This window comes from Heptranchias perlo, chromosome 4 (genome assembly GCF_035084215.1).
Source record: "Heptranchias perlo isolate sHepPer1 chromosome 4, sHepPer1.hap1, whole genome shotgun sequence".
Classification (NCBI taxonomy): domain Eukaryota; kingdom Metazoa; phylum Chordata; class Chondrichthyes; order Hexanchiformes; family Hexanchidae; genus Heptranchias; species Heptranchias perlo.
The window spans coordinates 123,211,917-123,236,156 of record NC_090328.1 but is presented as its reverse complement, the minus strand read 5'-3'; positions in this window follow the sequence as shown (position 1 = coordinate 123,236,156).

Below are 24,240 nucleotides of genomic sequence, written 5' to 3'. Positions count from 1 at the left end.
TACAGCATTGCCTCCCTCTTGTGCATTTCAGTCCCTTTAAATGCTAGAATTAGTTGGGGGAAGACAATCTATTGTGTATTCACCAGCATTTTTTTTTTGGAGGCGGTAGTGATTTATTAGGAAAGGTGCTGTTTTTTTAATCTTTTTTTAAAACTTGTAGCAGAGAATGCTAACACTGGAAGTGTCACCTTTTCAGTGCCCAGATTTGTAGCAAGGGTTGCCAGCTGTCCAGGATTGCTATGGAATCTCCAGCATTTAGCCTCCAGCACGCTGCTGCAAGCAACCTGAGAGAATAATCATAGAGCCATTAAATGGATTCTGTTTTCTTTTCATTTTCTTTGAACGCTTTTGTTTATTGGTTATAAAAATATTGGAGATGGAGGAAAAGAGCTGTTTGACTGACAGTCAAGAGTCATCCAACCAGCTAATGATGAGGCTGTTGGCAATTGGCATAGGAATATGGACGTGCCAGGAGATCAGTGGTGGGAGTTTGGGGGCAGGCTGGTTGGAGGCAGGAGATCATGTGATGAAAGCTCCAGGAATGTGTTCAGCCAGAGTTGGCAACCCTATTTGTAGTTAATATTAGCTGTGGTTCAGTGGGTAGCACTGTTGCCTCTGATATCAGAAGGTTGTGGGTTCAAGTCCTAATGCCAAAGACTCAAGCATAAAATCTATGCTGACACTCCAGTGCAGAACTGAGAGAGTGATGCACTGTCTGAGGTGAAGTCTTGTGGATGAGATGACATTAAATCAAGGTCCTGTCTGCCATCTCAGGTGGATGTAAAAGATCCTATGGCACTATTGCAAAGAAGAGCAGTGGAGTTCTTCCTGGCCAATATTTATCCCTCAACCAACACTCAAAACAGATTATCTGGTCATTTATCTCATTGCTGTTTGTGGGACATGCTGTGCGCAAATTGGTTGCCGCGTTTCCTACATTACAACATTGACTATGCTTCAAAAAGTACTTTGTTGGCTGTAAAGTATTTTGTGAGGTCGTGAAAGGCACTATATAAATGTACATTCTTTGTGATGTGGATTCTACCATTTGACAAATGCATGTATATTTGTCACAACTACAACCTTTGAAGGTACATTGTGTAAAGATATTCTTTCAACATAATGCAGTACAAGAAATTGCCCACCAGCAAAGTCAGTTTTACCTTGAGAATGATTTGGAATAGAAAGATACTATTGTATAATCCTTTTTATTCTGAGTGTTATATTCAAGAGAAAAATATTTTGTCTGCTGTTCCTTGCAGGTGGTCAGTTTGTAAACCACGTTATATATGTGTATATGCAGAAGTGCAGTAGATGCATTGGACGATTGAGCTGGATCGAGACTGGATCCTCCCCTGCATTAATGGCTTATTTGGCAGATAGAGGTATTTTCCATCCAGGGGTGAATGGGGACTGGGAGGCACAGTGAGTTAGCAAAATGCCCTTCCACTGTTGAGGCTTGAGTATAAATCCAACCTGGGCTGAGGGGATGGAAATACTTCCTCTTGTCTGGCTGTAAAGTCTTGTACCTGTGAGTTTGGGCACTTTCAGCCTCACCACCAGTGGGTGTAGGCCCATACAACATAACTGCCTGTAATTTGACACTAAATTGTAGAACATTTTCAATCTGCCTCAGGATTACTGATGTGATCCATGTGGAAAGTGGGGGAAAAAAAACACATTGATGCAATAGGGGATGTTCGTTGGGGTTGGGACTGAGTTCCATTAATAAATGGGCCTTTACTGTGCAGCTGGTTGTCTTTTACCTGATCTGAGAGTGCTTGATGGTGATAGTGGCTGACAAAAGTGAAAGAAGTATTCAAACCTCCAGCACTGAAGGCTTCACACCGATGAGCAGAAAATTAACTCCCAAAAATTACTTTAAAAGAATACTTGTCATTACCATTAGGTGGACGATATTAAATTGGGAAAATTTGAGCACACCCAAGTTAACATTTTCTTCCTGATTTAAACCACATGGAAAATCTGAGTCAAATCCATCTAAAATGTCCACCACAGGCTAATTAGCATGTTGTGCATACATACTTCATCTGTACGCTATTATTGATCTGGCCGTTTGTAATCTAATTATTGGTATTGTACAAGGGACTGTGTTGTGCTAGATACTTTACTTTGTTGGTAAGCAGAGTACAGTTGATAAGAGAGGGAAAAGAACTAAAGCTGGCGGTGAAAGAAAGAGATCTGGGCATTCTAGTGCATAGATCGCTAAAGGTTCATGACTGCTTCAATGCCGTGAAGCTATAGCAAGAGTGAATAGGGTGTATTTACAGGACAGTTAACTACAAAACAAAACATACTGTTTTTTCCTTGTACAAGACCTTGGCTAGGCCTCAGTTAGAATACTGTGTCTGGTTTTAGTCTCCTCACATGGTGGGTGATATTGAGGCCTTGGAAAAGGTTTGGGGGGGTGGGGGAAGGGTGTCATACGATTAATTCCCAGCCTTAGTTACCCAGATAGGCTCAGAGAGCTGGGTCTCTGTAGAAAAGCATGGGGGTGAGTTGATAGTGCTCGTTTAGACAAATTGTTTCAACTCAATAGGTTGTGGAGGACCAGGGGTCACACCCTAAAGTTATTTAAAGAAAGAACTAGGTTAGGCGTTAGGGGTTTTTCTTTTCCCAAAGAATAATGGGCATGTGGAACAGGTTGACGGCTCATGTGGTGAACACTGATTTGCTGAATTACTTCAAGCGAGAGCTGGACCTGCTTGTGGCTGAAGTGGAGATTTCCTCATATAAGAGGTAGGTAACGTTAATCAGGCCCAGATTGATCTCCTGGACTAGTTTTGATTGCCTAAGGGGAGGGGGGGAGGGAGGAGTCAGAGAGGAATTTTCAGGATTTTCTTCTCTAATTGGCTTGGGTTTTTAATCTGCTTTATTGTCTCTCCCAGGAGGTGACATGGTTTTCAGGTGGGGAGTGGAGTTTAGTTATTTTGATGCACAAGTCATCACAATTGTATGGGACAGGCTAGATGGACCAGTAGGTCTTTTCCTGTGTATCATTTTTCGTAGGTTCGTTTGAATGATGTGCTGCAAATTTATTGTTTTTTTGTTAGTTTTGATGAAATCAGAAATAGAAAATATAAATTGCGGGTGGAAAGGTTTGCACTAAAGCAGAGAAGGTATCCAACCTGGCAGTGCTGTATGGAGTTTCCTAGGAACTAAACCTGTTCAAAAATGCCCACGAATATGGTCTAAAACTTAATCATTATTTCACAGCAAGTACGAAGCCCTGTCAGTTACGAGCATCACGTGCACCGTACAGTCTGAAAGTGGTCATTCCTAACTTTGTTCTCCCCACACGACTTGCTTACCCAATCCCCTTTTTGCTGAGAATGAGTTTTACTTATCAAACTCATGGCAAACTGCCAGTGGAAGTAACATTGCTGCCTCCTTACTGCTGATAGCTGTGTGGTACTTTTGACAATGTCACTGCTACCACCACTGCACCTTTTCCACAAGTAAATGAACCCAGCAATAATCAATTAAGGTGTGTTAAGCAGTTCTCATTAAAGTTAGCCAAACTGGTATTTTCATCATTTTTTTGTGTGCTGAACAAAAGTGCTATACTGTAAGTCGCATTTTAAATATTTTATTTCTCCTCAATTTTTTTCCCTCCCTTCCTCTCCTGAAGGCACTCTCCTCTCGCTGGGGTATATCCACCAGCACTAGTTGCCCTCTGGTGTCTTGCCGAAATGACCATTATTCATTTGTGTGCCTCGATAGTAACTTCTCTGCTTTTCAATTCTATACCTCAAAAAAAAAGCGAAGTTATGTTAAACTTGTACAGAACCTTGGTTAGACCAGTACTGAGCACACCAGTACTGGTTTCCTTATTATAAAAAGGATATAGAGGCATGGAGAGCGTGCAAATAAGATTCATAAGGATGATACCAGAACTGAGAGGATAGTCTTATCAGGAAAAGCTGAACAGGCTGGGGGTCTTTTCTCTAGAAAAGAGAAGGCTGAGGGGGGACCTGATGGAGATCTTTAAGATAATGAAAGGGTTTGATAGGGTAGATGTAGAGAAGATGTTTGCACTTGTGGGGGAATCCAAAACTAGAGGTCATAAATATAAGATAGTCACTAATAAATCCAATAGGGAATTCAGGAGAAACATCTTTACTCAGAGAGTGGTTAGAATGTGGAACTTGCTACCACATGGAGTAGCTGAGGTGAATAGCGTAGATGCCTTTAAGGGGAAGCTGGGGAAGCCGAATAAGCACATGAGGGAGAAAGGAATAGAACGTTATGCTGATAGGGTTAGAGGCTCGTGAGGAGTATGAACGCTGGCATAGACCAGTTGGGCCGAATGGCCTGTTTCTGTGCTGTAGAGTTGATGTAACTCGATGTGTCCACAGGCTATTGCACCATGGGGGACATTACAGTTGAGCATGACCCTGTTCTCACCTGACACCCACACTGGTGCACACGCAACACAGATCACCGGACAGCAGTCAGGAGCAGGAGCACTGGCTAACTTATCTCCTTCTTTTCCTGGGTGTGCCTTAGTACTCTTAACACCACTCCGGTTAAAAACAGCCAACTCAGTATAGAGTGAGGAGGGAACCTGGTATCTGCCCGGTGAGGATCAGCTACTCACTGAATAAACTGATTAAGTAATGGGGGGGTGGTGTGGAGAGGGGCTGAAGTGGGGTTTAATATCTCTCATTGTGCTACACCCATTCCCTTTTGGAAATGTTCCATATTCGTTCTGCTAAATATCAATCTGCTGTAAATCATACAGCTATGGACAATTCATTGACATCCAGTGTGATGCAATTAGAGTAGATTTTCATCATTTCGAGCAATGCAGGACATATGAAGCTAAGTACATTCATTCTGCCTGAATACTCACCTAAACCAAGCATTCCAAACTAGTGTTGACATGAGGATTCAATGACATTTGCACTTTTCACCAGCAGGGGGAGCCCGAATCTCTTAAAGGCAGGCTGTATCTCTGACAGGCAGCCTGCCTCTCTTAAAGGTAGCCGGTACCTGTTATTTGCTAAAAATATGGTATGGGTCTGCACTGAGTCTGAACGGAGATCAGACATTGCACACGTAAAACATTGAATAAAGGTTGCGCACTACTAAATCCCACATCCTCCAATCTGCATGCCAGACCTCACCGATCTGTCAGTCCAAGTTGATACCAAGCCTGCGAGAGTGTGTGCACCTAGGTTCTTTGCTGATGCACTAGAGGCCTTGGTGCAAGAGGTGGACAGAAGGAGGGACATCCTTTATCCGTGGGTGTTGGGGGGGGTGGCAGTGGCAAGAGGCCCTCCAGACATATGCTGAAAAAGCAGTGGAAGACAGTAGGGGACGCAGTCAATGCCAGGCGCATAGCACCACGAACATGGATGCAGTGCAGGAAGAAGTTCAATGCTTTGACACAGGTAGTCAAGGTGAGTGAGGTCAACTATCAAGTGCCATCTCCTACCAACTGCACCACTAGCCGCATCCACTGCTCCATGCACAACACCACCCATCATCTACCTACCAACAAACTCTTTCAATCAGTACTCAACTCTTTCAATCAGATGCTTCCTCTCACCTTTACACATTACCACTGTTGCAAGCCACCCACCCACAACTCACAGGCCACACACTCTGGCAGTTATTCAACCATGACAGGCACATCACCTAGACATAGTCCCGCTTTCTTGCAGGAGAAGGTGGCGCATCACAAGAGGCAGCAAGTGGCAGTGGCATTTAGCCCCTCGAGCCTGTTCCGTCATTCAATGAGATCATGGTTGATCTGTGACCTAACTCCATATACCCACCTTAGCCCCATATCCCTTAATATTCTTGGTTCGCAGAAACCTATCAATCTCAGATTTAAAATTCACAAGTGAGCTAGCATCAACTGCTGCTTATCGAAGAGCGTTCCAAACGTCTCCCACCCTTTGCGTGTAGAAGCATTTCCTAACTTCACTCCTGCATGTCCTGGCTCTAAATGTTAGGCTATGTCCCCGCATCCTAGTATTCAAGTATAGGAGACCTCCAAAACAGTTACAAATGCATCAGCAGCCAGAAGCAATAATCCAGCAACTAACCTGTAAATCCTGCATGGTCCCTTTAAATAGTGCTGGTAGGGAGTCCTCCAGGCACTCTAGGACATGTTTAGATGGTTGCCGTTAAGACGGTGCATTGAGTGGAGCGTTAAGTGCCAAAATGGTGTGTATCACTTTAAATCAGTGTTGCACGCTGATCGAACGCATATTCTCCCTACTTTACATGCTGCCGGCGTTCATTATTTGCGCATGCGCTAAACCCTATACCAAGATGGCATCCGGCGCACGTCAGGTTAGAAGCGTACGTGCGCATCCGAGACGCCACCTTCGATATCTGGGAGGCCGTGTAACGCCGAAACAACGAGCTCTACATGGCCCAATTTAGCGCCCAGTGTCTTTTGGGTGAGACATTAAACCAAGGCCCCGTCCGCCCTCTCAGGTGGACGTAAAAGATCCCATGGCAATATTTTGAAGAAGAGCAGGAGAGTTCTCCCCGATGTCCTGGCCAATGTTTATCCCTCAACTAACATCACTAAAAATACAGATTATCTGGTCATTATCACATTGCTGTTTATGGGACCTTGTATGCAAAAAAATTCCTACATTCCAACAGTGACTATACTTCTAATGTACTTCATTGATTTTAGGACGTTTTAGGACGACCTGAGGTTGTGAAAGGTGCTATGTAAATGCAAGTACTTTCTTCTCAATAGGAAGGGTATGGGAATTGCTGCACTGTTGGACACAGATTTGATATGAATAGGAAGAGCAAAATGGTGCATTGCAAATGTTATGCTTGTATCAGCTACCTGTTTACTTGAAGTCAGCTGGGGCTTCTAAATTTATCGTTCGTTTTAACGGAATAAGGATCTATTTTTGCAGGACCCCACTAAGCTACATTGCAAGCGCAACTCAAAGCTGTGATGTAGCTTTTACTGAGAAGTCACAGTTGTGTTAAGTTCAGGATATCTGTGATGCAGATAGCAGCTGAATTCCCACTCCCAGAGAACTTTTGTGCACTCCCAGCACATTATGTGCTACACGCTGGGAGGAACATTTTAATTTTGCAATAAGCTGACCTCATTATGGCTCAAGATCATCCCATTCAGACACAGGTGTGTCTGGTGCCTGGGACATAGGAACATTAGGAACAGGAGGAGGCCTTATCGCCGTTCCTTCATTGTCGCTGGGTCAAAATCCAGGAACCCCCTACCTCCATAGAAGCATAGAAAGTTACGGCACAGATGGAGGCCATTCGGCCCACCGTGTCCGTGCCAGCCGAGAAAGAGCTTTCCAGTTTAATCCCACTTTCCAGCACTTAGTCCATAGCCCTGTAGGGTTACGGCACTTCAAGTGCACATCCAGGTACTCTTTAAATGAGTTGAGGTTATCTGCCTCTACCACCCTTTCAGGCAGTGAGTTTCAGATCTCCACCACCCTCTGGCTGAAAAAATTTCTCCTCAGCTCCCCTCTAATCCTTCTACCAAATACTTTGAATCTATGCACCCTGGTCACTGATCCCTCTGCTAAGGGAAATAGGTCCTTCCTATCCACTCTATCTAGTCCCATCATAATTTTATTTACCTCAATTAAATCCCCCTCAGCCTCCTTTGTTCCAAAGAAAACAACCCTAGCCTATCCAATCTTTTCTCGTTACTAAAATTCTCCAGCCCTGGCAACATCCTCATAAATCTCCTCTGAACCCTCTCTAGTGCAGTCATATCTTTCCTGTGATGTGATGACCAGAATTGTACACAGTACTCAAGCTGTGGCCTAACCAACGTTTTATACATTTCTAGCATAACCTCCCTGCTCTTATATTCTATGCCTCGGCTAATAAAGGTAAGTATCCAGTATGCCTTTTTAACCACCTGTCCTGCTACCTTCAGGGATCTGTGGACATGCACTCCAAGGTCTCTCTCTTCCTCTACACCTCTCAGTATCCTCCCATTTATTGTGTACTCCCTTGCTTTGTTTGCCCTCCCCAAATGCATCACCTCACACTTCTCTGGATTGAATTCCATTTGCCCACCTGACCAGTCCATTGATATCTTTCTGCAGTCGACAGCTTTCCTCCTCACTATTAACCACATGGCCAATTTTTGTATCATCTGCAAACTTCTTGATCAAGCCCCCACATTCAAGACCAAATCATTAAAATATACCACAAAAAGCAAGGGACCTAGTACTGAGCTTTGCAGAACCCCACTGACGGGTGTTTTTGGGCCTTCCAGCCCCAAAAACACCCGTCAACCATTACCTCTTGCTTCCTGCCACTAAGCCAATTTTGGATCCAACGAGCCCCTTTCCCTTGGATCTCATGGGCTTTTACTTTTTGATTAGTCTGCCATGTGAGACCTTGTCAAAAGCCTTACTAAAATCCATGTACACTATACCAAACGCGTTAACCTCATCAACCATCCTTGTTACCTCCTCAAAAAATTCAATCAAGTTAGTCAGACATGACTTTCCCTTAACAAATCCATGCTGACTGTCCTTGATTAATCCATGCCTTTCTAAATGACATTTTATACTGTCTCTCAGAATTGATTCCAATAATTTGCCCCACCACTGAGGTTAGACTGACTGGCCTATAATTACCCGGTCTATCCTTTTCTCCCTTTTTAAACAACGGTACAGCGTTAGCAGTCCTCCAATCCTCCAGCACCATGCCTGTAGCCAGGGAGGATTGGAAAATGATGGTCAGAGCCTCCGCTATTTCCTCCCTTGCTTCTCTTAACAGCCTGGGATACATTTCATCCGGCCTGGCGATTTATCTACTTTCAAAGATGCTAAACCCCTTAATACTTCCTCTCTCACTGTGTTTATCCCATCCAATATTTCACACTCCTCCTCGTTAACTACAATCTCTGCATTGTCCCCCTTTTTTGTGAAGACAGACACAAAGTATTCATTAAGAACTACACCCGCATCTTCCGCCTCCACACATAGGTTACCTTTTTGGTCTCTAATAGGCCCTACTCTTTCCTTAGTTAGCCTCTTGCTCTTTATGTATTTATAAAACATTTTTGGGTTTCCTTAGTTTTACTTGTCAGTATTTTTTCATACCCCATCTTTGCTTTCATAATTTCCTTTTTAATTTCACTCCTCCACTTTCTATACTCCCCTAGGCTTTCCGCAGTATTGAGCTCTCAGTGTCTGAAGTAAGCTTCCCTTTTTTGCTTTATCTTACCCTGTATGCTCCTGGTCATCCAGGGGGCTCTAGATTTGGCTGTCCCACCCTTTTTATTTGTGGGAACATATTTACTCTGAACCCCTTGAATCTCCCCCTTGAATGCCTCCGACTGCTCTGACACTGATTTACCTTCAAGCAGCTGTTTCCAGTCCACTTTTGCTAACTCACTTCCCAGCTTAGTAAAATTGGCCTTTCCCCAGTTTAGAACTTTTATGCCTGTTCTATCTTTGTCCTTTTCCATAACTATGCTAAACTTAACTGAATTATGATCACTACCACCAAAATGCTCTCCTACTGATACTCTTTCCATCTGCCCAGCTTCATTCCCTAAAACTAAATCCAGTACTGCCCCCCCTCTTGTTGGGCTTGCTACGTACTGGCTAAAAAAAATTCTCCTGAATGCAATTTAAGAATTCTGCGCCCTCTATATCTTTTACATTGATTATATCCCAGTTAATATTAGGGTAGTTGAAATCCCCTACTTTTACTGCCCTATTGTTTTTGCACTTCTCAGAAATTTGCCTACATTTTTGCTTTTCTATCTCCCTCTGACTGTTTGGCTGTTTGGGGGTCTATAGTACACTTCCAGCAGTGTGACGGCCCCTTTTTTGTTCTTTAGCTCAACCCATATGGCCTCATTTGATGATTCTTCTAACATTCCATCCCTCCGCACAGCCGTAATTGTTTCTTTAACCAATATTGCCACCCCCCTCCTTTTTTATCCCCCTCTCTTTGTCGTGTGAAAACCCTGTAACCAGAAATGTTGAGCTGCCATTCCTGCCCCTGTTTAAGCCATGTTTCAGTAATAGCTAAGATATCGTAATTCCACATGTCTATCTGTGCCCTTAGCTCATCAGCCTTATTCACGATACTCCTTGCTTTGAGGTATATACCATTAAGCACTGCCAAACTCCTTTGTTGTCTAGTTTCTAACCTTTGTTTCCTCTGCCTTCCAAACTCGCTTACTCATTTTCTGCCTTCCATTTCCAGCTCTGCTTCTCTCCCTTCAGCACGTTCCCCTCCAAGTCACACACCATCCCGACTTGGAAATATATCGCCGTTCCTTCATTGTCGCTGGGTCAAAATCCTGGAACTCCTTTCCTAACAGCACTGTGGGAGAACCGTCACCACACGGACTGCAGCGGTTCAAGAAGGCGGCTCACCACCACCTTCTCAAGGGAAATTAGGGATGGGCAATAAATGCCGGCCTTGCCAGCGACGCCCACATCCCGTGAACGAATAAAAAAAAAAAATGTGGGAACACCTTCACCACATGGACTGCAGCGGTTCAAGAAGGCGGCTTACCCCTGCCATCTCAAGGGCAACTAGGGATGGGGAATAAATGCCGGCCTTGTTAGCGACGTCCGTATCCCAAGAATGAATAAAAAAATAAAAATAACTTAGCCCCTCAGGCCTTCTCGCCATTCAATTAGATCAGGGCTGACCTGCACCTCAATCCTATTTTCCCGCCTTTGCTCTATATCTCCTGATACCCTTACCTAGCAACAATCGATCGATCTCAGTCTTGAAAGCTCTAATTGTCCTAGCACTCACAGCGACACCAATATTTTCAGTGCTGATCAGCTGGGATTACATTGTTGGCCCTATTGTGTTTCCTGTCATTATAAAACACTGCCTCCTCTGAGAGATAGCCAGAAAATTTGCTATATTCAAGCTCACTCCCGGATTTGAGCACATAATCTCGGCAGATACTCCAGTGAGGTATAGAGGGAGTGCTGCATTGTTGGAGTGCCGTCTTTCGGATGAGACATTAAAGCCCATGATACAATAACAGCAAGGAGCTGTCCCAGAATCCTGACAAACATTTCCCCCCTCAACCAATGCCAACAGAAATAGATTAGCTGTTTATTCATCTCACTTGTTGTTTGTGGGATCTTTCTGTGTGCTAATTGTCAGCACATTTGCTTACAGAACAACAGTAACTGCACTTCAAAAGCAATTCATTGGATGTCAAGTGCTTTGGGAAGTTGGATAATAAAAATAATACAAGTATGTGTTTTTCGGTCATATTACTCTTCCTGGGTCACATTTAATTCTAGGGGAATTTGTTCTAAGCAAATTTCTTGCAGCTGATTTGCTCCTATTCAAATCAAACACTTTACTGACACAGCAGTCAGAATGTCTCCTTCGCAAGCACATTTAAAAAAAGAAACACAAGCATTCTAACCTGTTTTCTGGCCTGCAGCCTGAAAAGCAATTAAGTTCTGCCTAACCTTATCCTGCACAGTTCCCCCATCAAGCAATTAAATTCTGATTCACCCCAGAGGCGCTGTTTACTCATCAACAATTACACTTCATGGCCTTAAAGGGGCTGTTTCAACTTGCTCTGCCCCGACATTTTTGTCTGACTGGCCTGACTGCTGTCTAGAAAACCCAACTGACTTATCGGACTGCCTGCACTCAACAGTAGACTCTGGCTGATGACTGATTTTCCTGCCTCCTTCCTCTCCGCACTCCGGAGTGCTGACTGAGTGAGGTGACTGATTTGGGGATCAAGGGTGGCTCTTTCTACAGCTTAAATTTCACCGACGAACCCATTGTTGCAATCCGACAAGGGCTAACTGGGTCATGTGAGTCCCTCCTAAGTGCTAATCAATTTTTGATAGTCATCGGCCAGAAATTATGAATAATTAATTTTCACATGCTCTGATAAAACCCAGCTTTCATGTCTTGGTGAGGGCCATCTCTGTGGGCCACTTGACTGGATTCACAAAATAAAATGACCCAACCATCTAGCCCTTCAGGATGCTGGGGAGATGGTTTCATGGTAGGAACATAGGAACTGGTGTTGGCCATTCAGCCCCTCGAGCCTGTTCTGCCATTCAATTAGATCATGGTTCATCTGTATCTTAACTCCATCTTAGTTCCACAACCCTTAATACCTTTGCCTAACAAAAATCTCGCAATCTCAGTTTTGAAATATTCAATTGACCTCCAGCCTCAACAGCTTTTTGGGGGAAAGAGTTCCAGATTTCCGCTACCCTTGGCGTGAAGAAGTGCTTCCTGACATCACTCCTGAATGGCCTAGTTCTAATTTTAAGGTTATGCCCCCTAGTTCTGGACTCCCTCACCAGAGGAAATAGTTTTTATCTACCCTATCAATTCCTTCCATCATCTTTAACACCTCAATTAGATCTCCCCTTAATCTTCTATACCCAAGGGAATACAAGTCTAGTCTATGCAACGTGTCCTCATAATTTAACCTTTTTAGCCTTACTAATGTTGCTAGTGCTCTCAGCCACTTAGTGGCTTTCTGTAAGAATTCTCGGTAGCTCTGTTTTCTCACCGAGCTCCTTTATCAGAATTCAGAAGTCACCTTCAGGAATCCCAGAATTCCATAATGTGATCCAAAATCCCCACAGCTTCCTAAAATTTATTCCAATGGTTTGGGGCGCCCATTATGCTACAGTATTCTTGTCCTTCTAAAGCGGTGTTTCATCTGACTTACCATGTGCAATCCCATAGGAAATCATCCATAGTACACATTGCAAATACAGACATCTGACTCGAGATGTGGCACTGTTACAGATACGAAGCAATCTTCAAATGCTGGGTGCTTCTGAGCTGCAGCCTAAAACTGACAAGTACATTCTCATCTGCAGAGTTCCCTGACCAAACGACAATGAAATTCTGAATCTTAATCCTATGTTTACATAACAACAATTAGACTTTGCGGCCCTAAAGGGACTTAGTTCCACATTAGCACAGAATAGTACATTGTGCATTGCATGGTGTACACTTCTGTCATGTTATAGAACAATATACCATCTGATTTACTATTAGTTGGTAATAAAATAAAAGTTTAGCATAGAGGATGTGTCAGACTTTAAACGTGGCTATAGCACAAAACATCTATCTTTCTTATGTGATTGTGATCTAATCAAAAAACACTTTAACAGTATCTTCACTGTTTCTGAGTACATCTCTCACAAAATTCTTTCCAGAAATGTGGAAAACATGTCAGCCAATTTGCACCACAGCAAGCTCCCACAAACAGCAATGTGATAATGACTAGATAATCTATTTAATGATGTTGGTTGAGGGATAAATATTGGCCCAGGACATTGGGGAGAATTTCCCTGCTCTTCTTTGAATAGTGCCATGGGATCTTTTACGTCCACCTGAGAGGGCAGACGTCTCATCTGCAAAATGGCACCTCCGACAGTGTAGCACTCCCTCAGTATGGACTGGAGTGTTAGTCTGGATTATGTGCTCAAGTCTCCAAAATGGGACTTGAACCCACAAACTCAGAGGTCAGAGTGCTACCAACTGAGCCACAGCTAAGACATCCAACAAGTTATTTTATATGTCGCAAATATTAAAAAAAGAACAACTTTATAAAACAATACATTTTAAAATTATAACTTTCATGCTTCAAGGTGATTTCTCCTCCCCTCCCCAGCTATGGAAACAATATAGGTTATTTTACACAAACACAGTAGGTCTGCTTTTAACTCGGGGTGAGGGGTCAGCGTGGGGCTGAGGGGGCGAGCGGTAGGCTTGTCCCGACTTCCCGACTTGAGGCCAGTGCCATTTTAACTCCCGGGCCTCATCACCATGGTCCAGGCCCGACTCATGCCTGAATCTGGTGGGAATGATGCAACGGCCGGCAGGTGGGAGCGGAAGCGGGTCGAGAGTGGCAGGGGGGTGGTGGTCACACACGGGAACGGTCCCCAGCTGTCATGTGAGTGCATCGGGTTGGCGGGGGCATGCGCATACGATTGCAGTCGGGTAAGGTGGTGAAGCCCAGGGCAGGCGAGGCCCAAGGTTTTTTGGGGGGCCTGGAGTAAGCGCTCTTGCTCCTCCTGGCCCGAAGGAAACATTATAAAATAAAACTCACCTACCTTCTCAGCTCTCTTGTGGCTCTGCTGCTGCTGCTTGAAGCTCGGTGTTCATGGTGAGACCGATATCGGCTGCCAAATCTGTGATGTCAAGTAAAAATAGCGTTCGGGTCTGAATGATGTCATCAGACCCCTGCCCGGAGCTAGGGCCTCACAAGCTGTCCAAAACACGGCTGCTAAAACGGCGCGAGGTTGGTGAGAAGACGTTGAGTAGCACGCTGCCGTGATCTTAACCCCCTGCACGCCCCCATCTCATTGGGTGCAGGAGAGGGTTAAAAGCAGGGCTCGTATAAAACTACCATTTAATAACTTTTCAACATGAAGTTTCAGATTGCACCACAAGGAGTCACTTGAAGAACATTAGCTCAAAAAGAGTACTCTTATAAAAGTATCATTCGACATTACTGCATGGCACCTTTTGAAAAGAGAAATAAATAAGTTCCCTAAATCACAGACCTCGTCGTCATTTGTTGTAAATGTAGGTAAACTGAACCATTCAAATTAAATTTACTCTGAAACCAGTTGGTAAAATTTTCATGGTTTTTGCAATTATGAAGTGGGCAGGTACAGTGAAAGTATTTTCGGTAAGCACAACACATTTAACAAGGATGTGAGAAAGAGGCATAAAAAGCAGGACAGATGATCAATTGTCTGCCTGCCAAGTGTTTCCATATGTGTCAGGACAGCTGAGATTGAGAATTCAGCAGAATAAGCAGGATTGAACTACTCTCTGGTGCCAGACACTTGGTGCTGTAATTCATTATATCACCAAACAGCTTATTAATCTTCTTTTAGCCCTACTCCTTTAACTTAGAGAGTACCATGTGGCCTCTTGCTGGTAATCCCTTTGATTCCTGGTAGAGAACCGAAGATATTTCTGATGATTTATATGAGGGTTCATCAAGGGAATACTTTTAAAATAAGTTTGATAACAACCATCCAATCCTGACAGCTGCAAGCATGGAATTTCTTCATTAGTTTACTTGCAATGGTCAGCAAAAAGATAGATGATGATTGATCATGAATAGGATAAGGAATAAATGATTACTAACTTATCTTTTCATTGCATTAATACAAGCCTGGCATAACATATTATATGCACTATTGAAAGAGGAGGGGAATATTTAACTAGGAATGCACTGATTTAAGAGACATATTTGTTTTAGTGGCTGTCTTATATACTTTGCTTATTTGCTTGCAGCAGTAATAATATTCATTGATATATAATGATGGGAAATAGGAAAGTGATCCCATTAGTAATATAAGAAATTATAGATTTGATTGTACCATTTAATTTCAATAATGTACACCAGACAAACTAATTGGTTTTAATCTTTCAGCACAAACCCAATGTTTAGTTTGGGACAAGCTAGACTCCAGACAGCTTTAACTTATTTTCCTCCGGGTGGCTCTTTTGTTTTTTTGGCGTACAGAATTTCACACTTTATATGACATTCTGTGAATAAAATACAACGAAAGCAAAACGAAATCAACAGAAAATTTTAAATTACAATATTTATTTGCTAATTTGAAAATAAAATCAAAGTTAATAATCACCGAGAGCTTCTACAATATCTCAGGGTTTGCTGGTGATTTTTCTTTCTCTACTTTTGGTCCTGTTAGTTTATGCCAGAATCCTGGGCTCTATTTCGCATCAGAAGTGCGTCACCCACCATCAGAAGTGCGTCTGAGTCACGAGGAAAGCTTAGAGCAATTATGGGCATATTCCCTCTAACCAACAAGATTGAGGGGAATTTGATTGAGGTATTCAAAATGTAAAAGGAATAGGGAGGGTAAACATAGATGATTAATAGGTTAATCGAACACTCAAGGCCCTAATCTTGAGATTAGCGCTTGATATTTAAAGGAGGTGATTGGGGAAACTTTTTTTGGACAGAGTTTGGAAAGCTTTGATATCAGTGGTGATCATTTCATTACAGCATTCAAAGAGCTACTGGATAAATACTTAAACAACAACTTGCATCTATATAGCGCCTTTAACCTAGTAAAACATCCCAAGGCACTTCACAGGAGTGATATCAGCCAAAATTTGATAATGAGCCACATAAGGAGGTATTAGGACAGGTGACTGGTCAAAGAGGTAGGTCTTGAGGAGTGTCTTAAAGGAGGAGAGAGAGGTAGAGAAACGAAGAGGTTTAGGGAGGGAATTCCAGAGCTTAGGGCCTAGAGAGCTGAAGGCAAGGCCGCCAATGGTGTGGCGATTAAAATTAGGGACGAGCAAGAGACATCAAGAAAAATATAAAAGGGTGCGGGATGAAAGCAGTGAAATGTGATTAGTTTGGAATAAAAGGAGGAAAATGGAATTGTGTGAAATTAACTTCCAAGAGGGGGTTAAATTCAATGCAGAAAAGAAGGACCTCAAGGCCTTCTCGGATGTTAAAATTTCTATGGGCCCCAAAATGCATGGGGGTGACATCTTGAATGTTAGGGTCGGGTGTGTAAGTTGGTGACCTCTGCTGCTGACCCCTTTGGACTTTCTGAGGTCAGCAGCACATTGTGCTTGTCAGCCAGGTGGGGCAGATCACAAATTGCGTCAGGGGCGGTCCACTCTGCAGGAAACATCTGAAACATGGCCCATCAACCCTCTTTCTAAGGGAAATTTATATGGGCTGGCATGCCTTCTCTCACTGGGCGTAGCAGCCAGCTGATGCATTTCCAAAACCATGATGAGGAAAATGCCAGCTCTGGGGACCTCCTCCCTCAGCCTCACACCCTCAGACCTTCTGCTCCAAAGGAGGTCCCATGGAAACTGGCAGGGAAGTTTAGGACCTGGTGTATATGGGATCCAGTCTAGTTTTCAGCCCTTCTACACACCACACTCCCGGTGGACAGTTATGTAAGGGAGGTGATGGAGAGATTGGGCTGGGTGTCATTGCCATATCTCTGGGGCTTAGTTTTCTGCCCTTCCGAAAATGGGGCGGTAGCACCCCAAAATTGAGGGGCAATGACCTACCACCCCCATTGCCATTGTCATTGTGGCTGTGGCCATGTTCACCTGGCCCTACCGCTGGGCACCTGGAGCAGGCAGTAGATAGTAGGCCCATTTATAATGGCAATCGGGGTCCTGTGACGTCAATAGGACACTGATTACCATTTTTGGACTGAACTGGGCAGAGCAGGAACCGTGGAATTCGATTTTTATTTTGGGACCGCGAGAAGCAGGAGTGTTCCTTCCAGCTCCACAAACACAGCCTGGCCCTTTACTGCTTCCATAGGCTGGCTGGGCTGCCAGATATTGTGGCCGCCTGGAACTGGCAGGTTGCCTTGAGGAGCTCGGTTTCCGGCCACAGGCCATGGCCACTGGCCCGGCGCAAACGAGACGCAGTCCTCAAGGTGGACGAGTCCTCCTGGCAGAACTACCGTGCTGGCAGTCGGCCCTTTCCGCTGGCCAGCCTCTCTGGCGGCAAAATCCACTCCGTGGTGTCTGTGAATGATGTCACCAGTTATATTTTCCTGCTTTTTTCTCCAAACTAATCCCACTTTCCTGCTTTCTTCCAATACCCCTTTAAATTCATCTTTAAGTAATTAACCAAGGCTTTCAGCCTCTGTGTTCCTAACACTACCTTATCAAGATGGTTGCATTGGTGTCAGCCATGGCTCAGTGGTAGCACTCTTGCCTATGAGTTAGGAGGTCGTGTGCTGAATTCCCACTCCAGAGACTTGAGAGCACATAATCTAGGCTGACACCCCAATGAAGTACTGAGGGAGCGCTGCACTGTCGGAGGTGCTGTCTTTTGGATGAGACGATAAACCGAGGCCCAGTCTGCCCTCTGAGGTGGACATAAAGGATTCCACGATACTATTTCGAAGAAGAGCAGGAGTGTTCTCCTTGGTGTCCTGGCCAATATTTGTGCTTCAACCAACATCACTAAAAAACAGATTATCTGGTCATTTTTACATTGCTGTTTGTGGGACCTTGCAGTGCATAGTTTGGCTGCCGTGTTTTCTACATTAGAACAGTGACTACACTTCAAAAATACTTAATTGGCTGAAAAGCGCTTTGGGACATCCTGAGGTCGTGAAAGACGCTATATAATTGCAAGCTCTTTCTTTCTTTTCACCTGAAGAGGAATGATATGAGAATTGCTCCACTGTTGGAAACAGATTTGATTATTTTCCACTGATCCATTTGATGTTGTTTAGTAATTGTGCAGTTTGGAGCCAATCTCAGACGTTTATCTCTGGTGAACTGGTCATTTTGGGTCTTACAGTAGAGACAAGCTTCAGTTTCGTAATCTCCTCCACCTGCCGAAACATTTTTTATTTTTTGGTCGACACCATAGTACATTCTCCATTAAACCAGGGCTACACGACAGCGTAGAGTCGCTTCCACATGAAGTCTGGATCTATTTGACTGGGAGGTGGATTTAGCAGTTCAAAGTAGCAGCTCCATGCTTGGAACTATCAACTGAAATTGTCCTTCAGGCAAAACCTTGCAGCTGTTTTCCTTTCTCAGTGGAGAAAACAAAGTCTGCTCGGATGCGGACCCAATGGGCCTTTGTGCCAAGTGGTGCTTTGATGAATATTTTCAGTTGATTAGGGAAGTCAATCAGTATTAGATTAAAGTAGAAATATCTTAAGTTGCTGCACAAGCCAGCTGTTTGAGCCCATTAGAAACTGTAAAAGAGAGTTTGACCAGAGCAGACTTTTTAATTGCTCCCTGGCCATTTCTCACGTAGCTATCAGAATTGCTGATCAAGAGCATGAGAATAATATTAAATTGGTTTGTTTTATATCTTTCATGCATATAAATGAGGGGAAAAACTTGGCAAATTGCTTATTAATTAAACAGGAAGGAAGCAGTACTGGATCTAGTTCTGGGGAACGAAGTGGGGCAAGTGGAGCATGTTTAAGTGAGGGAGCATTTGGGAAACAGTGATCATAATATCATTATGTGGAGATGCTGGTGATGGACTGGGGTTGACAATTGTAAACAATTTTACAACACCAAGTTATAGTCCAGCAATTTTATTTTAAATTCACAAGCTTTCGGAGGCTTCCTCCTTCCTCAGGTGAACGTTGTTTACAATAATATCATTAGGTTGAGAGTAGTTATGGGAAAGGACACGGAATAATCAAGTGGGAAAATATTCAACTGGAGGAGAGCTAACTTCAGTGGGTTGAAAAGGAACCTGGCCCAGGTGTATCGGAATCGAAGATTGGCAGGTTAAACAGTAAATGAGCAATGGGAGGCCTTGAAAGAGGACATAGTTCGAGTACAGACCAGACACGTTCCCATGAGGGGGAAAGTAAGGACATCCAAAGCCAGAGCTCCCTGGATGACTAAAGGTTTAGAGATTAAAATGAAACAGAAAAAGGAGGATTATGATAAATGTTAGGCTCATAATTCAGTAGAGAACCAAACGGAACACAGAAAGTACAGGGGGGAACTGAAAAAGGAAATGAGGGGCAAAGAGAGTGTATCAGAATAGATTAGCAGATAACATAAAAGGGTAGTCAAAGGAAGGGTGGGGCTGATTAAGGGCCAAAAAGGAAATCTTCTTGTGGAGGCAGAGGGCATGGCTGAGGCACTAAATGACTAGTTTGCATCTGTCTTCACGAAAGAAGGGGCTGCTGTCAATGTCACTTGTAAACAATTTTACAACACCAAGTTATAAAATTGTTTACAATTGTCAACCCCAGTCCATCACCGGCATCTCCATGTCAATGTCACAGTGAAGGAGGAGGTAGTAGAGAAATTGGATAGAATAAAAATAGATAACGAGGAGGTACTTGAAAGGTTGGCAGCTCTAAATGTAGAAAAGTCACTCGGTCCAGATGGGATGCATCCTAGGTTGCTGAGGGAAGTAAGGGTGGACATTGTGGAGGCTCTGGCCACAATCTCCCAATCTCCCTTAGATATGGGAGCGGTGCCAGAGGACTGGAGGATTGCAAATGTTGCACTCCTGCTCAAAAAAGGGGAGAGGGATAAACCCAGCAACTACATGCCAGTCAGTCTAACGTCGGTGGTTTGGAAACTTTTGGAGACAATAATCTGGAACAAAATTAATTGGCACTTAGAAAAATACGCATTAATAAATGAAAGCCAGCATGGATTTTTTAAAGGAAAATTGTGTTTGACAATCTTGATTGAGTTCTTTGATGAAGCAATGGAGAGAGTTGATGAGGGTAATGCGGTTGATGTGTCTATGGACTTTGAAAAGGTGTTTGATAAAGTACCAAGTAATAGACTTGTTAGCAAAATTGAAACCCATGGGATTAAAGAGGCAGTGGCTGCGTGGATACGAAATTAGCTAAGGGACAGAAAGCAGAGAGCAGTGGTGAACAGTTGCTTTTCAGACTGGAGGGAAGTGTACAGTGGTGTCCCCCAGAAATCGGTGTTGGGACCACTGCTCTTTTTGATATATATTGATGACCTGGACTTGGGTATAGAGGGCATCATTTCAAAGTTTGCAGATGACACAAAACTCGAAAATGTCGTAAACAGTGAAGAGGATAGTGATAGACTTCAGGAGGACATAGATAGACTGATGAAATGGGCAGACACATGGCAGATGGAATTTGACGCAGAGAAGTGTGAAGTGATTCATTTTGGGAGGAAGAATGAGGAGAGGCAATATAAACTAAATGGTACAATTTTAAATGGGGTGCAGGAACAGAGAGACCTGACGATGTACATACACGAGTCTTTGAAAGTGGCAGGCAAGTTGAGAAGGTTGTTGAAAAGGCATATGGGATCCTTGGCTTTATAAATAGAGGCATAGCATACAAAAGCAAGGAAGTTATGCTAAACTTTTATAAAACACTGGTTAGGCCCCAGCTGGAGTATTGTGTCCAATTCTGGACACCACACTTTAGGAAGGATGTCAAGGCCTTAGAGAGGGTGCAGAGAAGATTTACTAGAATGGTACCAGGGATTTACTAGAATGGTACCAGGTACCAGGTCTACTAAGTCACTCAAGTTGACAAATTAAATGTCCCTAACATTCAGTTATGTGGAGAGACTAGAGAAATTGGGATTGTTCTTAGAGCAAAGGAGGTTAAGGGAAGATTTGATAGATTTCAAATCATGAAGGGTTTTGATAGAGTAAATAAGGAGAAACTGTTTCCAGTGGCAGAAGGGTCGATAACAAACAAACTTAAGATAATTGGCAAAAGAACCAGAGGTAACACGAGGAAAAACATTTTTATGCAGCGAGTTGTTATGATTTGGAATGCACTGCCTGAAAAGGTGATGGAAGCAAATGCAATAATAACTTTCAAAAGGGAATTGGATAAATTCTTGAAGGGAAACATTTGCAGGGCTATGGAGAAAGAGCAGAGGAATGGGAGTGATTGGATAGCTCTTTCAAGGCACGATGGAATCATTCTATAATTCTATGATTAGTCAACTTATTTTGATGAATTTATTATTGACTACAATGTTATTAATCAAGTAATGAAATTGGACTGGAAAAACAGAAATTCCACTTTGTCTACTAAGTCGATTAGTTGACAAATTAAATGTCCCTAACATTCTTATGTTTTATCGATCTCGCAGAAAGTTGTGTTGAGCACACAACATACACTTGCAATACATCTTTTCGTTGGAAAGCCAGTATTATTTTCAGTACACATGCAGCAAAGATGCAGAAGTCAAGTGTTCTTTAGCAATTGCTCCTCTTTCTACCCATACCATCACCTTGGGAGTCCCCAAAAGTTCCATCTTTGGCCCCCACTTCTGATGGGTCAGCTTCCACATGTATGTTGATGACCCAGGTCTACCTCTCCACCACCTCCATTGATCCCTCCATTGCCTCTATTCAACCAGACTGTCTGTTTGACATAATCGGGGCTAAATTGGTCTCTGTAGCGCCTGTTGTGTAGGCACTACTCAGACTCCTAAGGACCCAAAATGGCGTCCGTAATGCGCGCGCACACTTCCAGCGTGATGTGCCCACTCTGCCATATTGGTAAAGGTGGCTGTGCACGCGCACTTAACGAACGCCGGCAGCATGTAAAGTAGGGAGATTATGCGGGAGATCAGTGTGGAACGCTGATTTAAAGGGACAGATGCGATTTTGAAACTCCACGCTCCAACCAACGCAGTGTCTGAACCTCGCACAGCTGAACAGGTCTTAAACAGGATGGAAGACCCCTCACCAATGCTATTTAAAGGGATCATGCAGGAGTTACAGGTTAGTTGCTGGATTATTGCTTCTGGCTGCTGATGCATTTGTACCTGTTTTTGGAGGTCTCCTATACTTGAATACTAGGACTAGGGGACATAGCCTAAAAATTAGAGCCAGGACTTTCAGGAGTGAAGTTAGGAAACACTTCTACACGCAAAGGGTGGTAGAAGTTTGGAACTCTCTTCTGCAAACGGCAGTTGAGGCTAGCTCAATTGTTAATTTTAAATCTGTGATTGATAGATTTTTGTTAACCAAAGATATTAAGGGATATGGCGCTAAGGCGGGTATATGGAGTTAGGCCACAGATCAACCATGATCTCACTGAATGACGGAACAGGCTCAAGGGGCTAAATGGTCTACTCCTGTTCCTTCATTCCTATAATAAAGTTTCAATACTCTACAGGGAGTGGGCTGACTAGCTGACAGGCAACAGCAAGGGCACTGGCAGAGTGGTGGGACAGGAATGCCATCATCCTGAGAGAGGACAGCAGGTTCATGTTCCATGGAGCCACTGCCACTTGCTGCCTCCTGTAATGCGCCACCTTCTCCTGCAAGAAAGCGGGACGTGTGTCGGTGAGTGTCCTGCAAGATATTTGGGTGATGTGGCTGTCATGGTTGAATAGCTGCCAGTGTGTGTGACCTGTGAGTTGTGGATGTGCGGCTTGCAACAGTAGAAATGTGTAAGGGTGAGATGAAGCATCTGATTGGAAGAGTTGAGTACTGATTGATACAGTTTGTTGGTTGGTGGGTGAGAGGGGGTGTGGTGCTGAGCCCCCTTTATTTAGTGTTTTGAAGGAATTCAACAGTTTGTAAACATAAGGACAGGACCTGCATCTGTGTTTTACATGTACGATTTCTGATCTCTGCTCAGACTCCGTTCAGTCCCCTATCTTATATTTTGCAAATATGAGAGTCCTGCAAACTTTGAGCAGCCCCAGTTGTTGCTCATTAAAAATTCCAGAGTTCCCATCATCACCACGCTGCACTATATTGCAGCACAGATTCACTTCAACATTGACTTCCACCACTTCCTGCAGCCACAGTGCACCTCCCCTTTAAGAGACGCAGGCAGCCTTTAAGTGGTGCTAGCCACTCATGATATCCAGGCCCTCTGCTGGTGAGCAGCCACTTAACGGCGCAGGTAGGGCTGGCTGCACGCAGCAATCATAGAAATCACCAGGCAGCACGAATGTTACGTGCTGCCTGCGTCTCAACGGCCAGGCGCGGGTTAATCGCGCACTGGGATCTCTGCACCCATTTTCAGGGGTTATCCAATCTGACCCCCTAGTCTTGGATAAGCCTTAACTTCCTCCAACTAAAACTCGCTACAGACTCCGTGCTCTTGCCACTGACTCTATCAACCTTCCAGGCCATTGTCTCAACCTTAACCAGACTGTTCGCAACCTTATCCCTGAGCTGTGTTACTGTCCCCATATCCTCTCCATCCAAAAGACCACCTATTTTTACCTCTTAAGATCTCCCTGCTCTTCCCCTCCTCAGCCCATCTGCTGCTGAACTCCTCATGCCTTCCACTCTATTGCTCCAATACTCCCCATTCACTCATGCTGCTCTCTGCACAAACTTCAACTTGTCCAAAATTCAACTGCTCATGTCTTATCCCACACCAACGCTTCTTCAAATTTGTTTCCTGTCCTCGCTGACCTGCATTGATTCCCAATTCTCCAATGTTTCAAATGTAAAACTCTTGTCCTTGGCTTTAATTCCCTCCATGACTTTGCCCTTCCTTAACTCCATAACCTGCTCTAGCCGTGTAAGCCCTCCCAAATGTTCCATACCTCTGATTCCAGCTTTTTGTGTATCCCCCTTCCTTCGCCCCACCATTGGCAGCCATGCTTACATTCAGTCTCACTCTCGGAAATTCTGTCCCCAAATGTTTTTCTACATTAAAGGTGCTATATGAATGCAAATAGTTGTTAATATAATAATTTTATTCATGATTTTAACAGTGAAAAATGGGTGGATTGGGGGCAGGG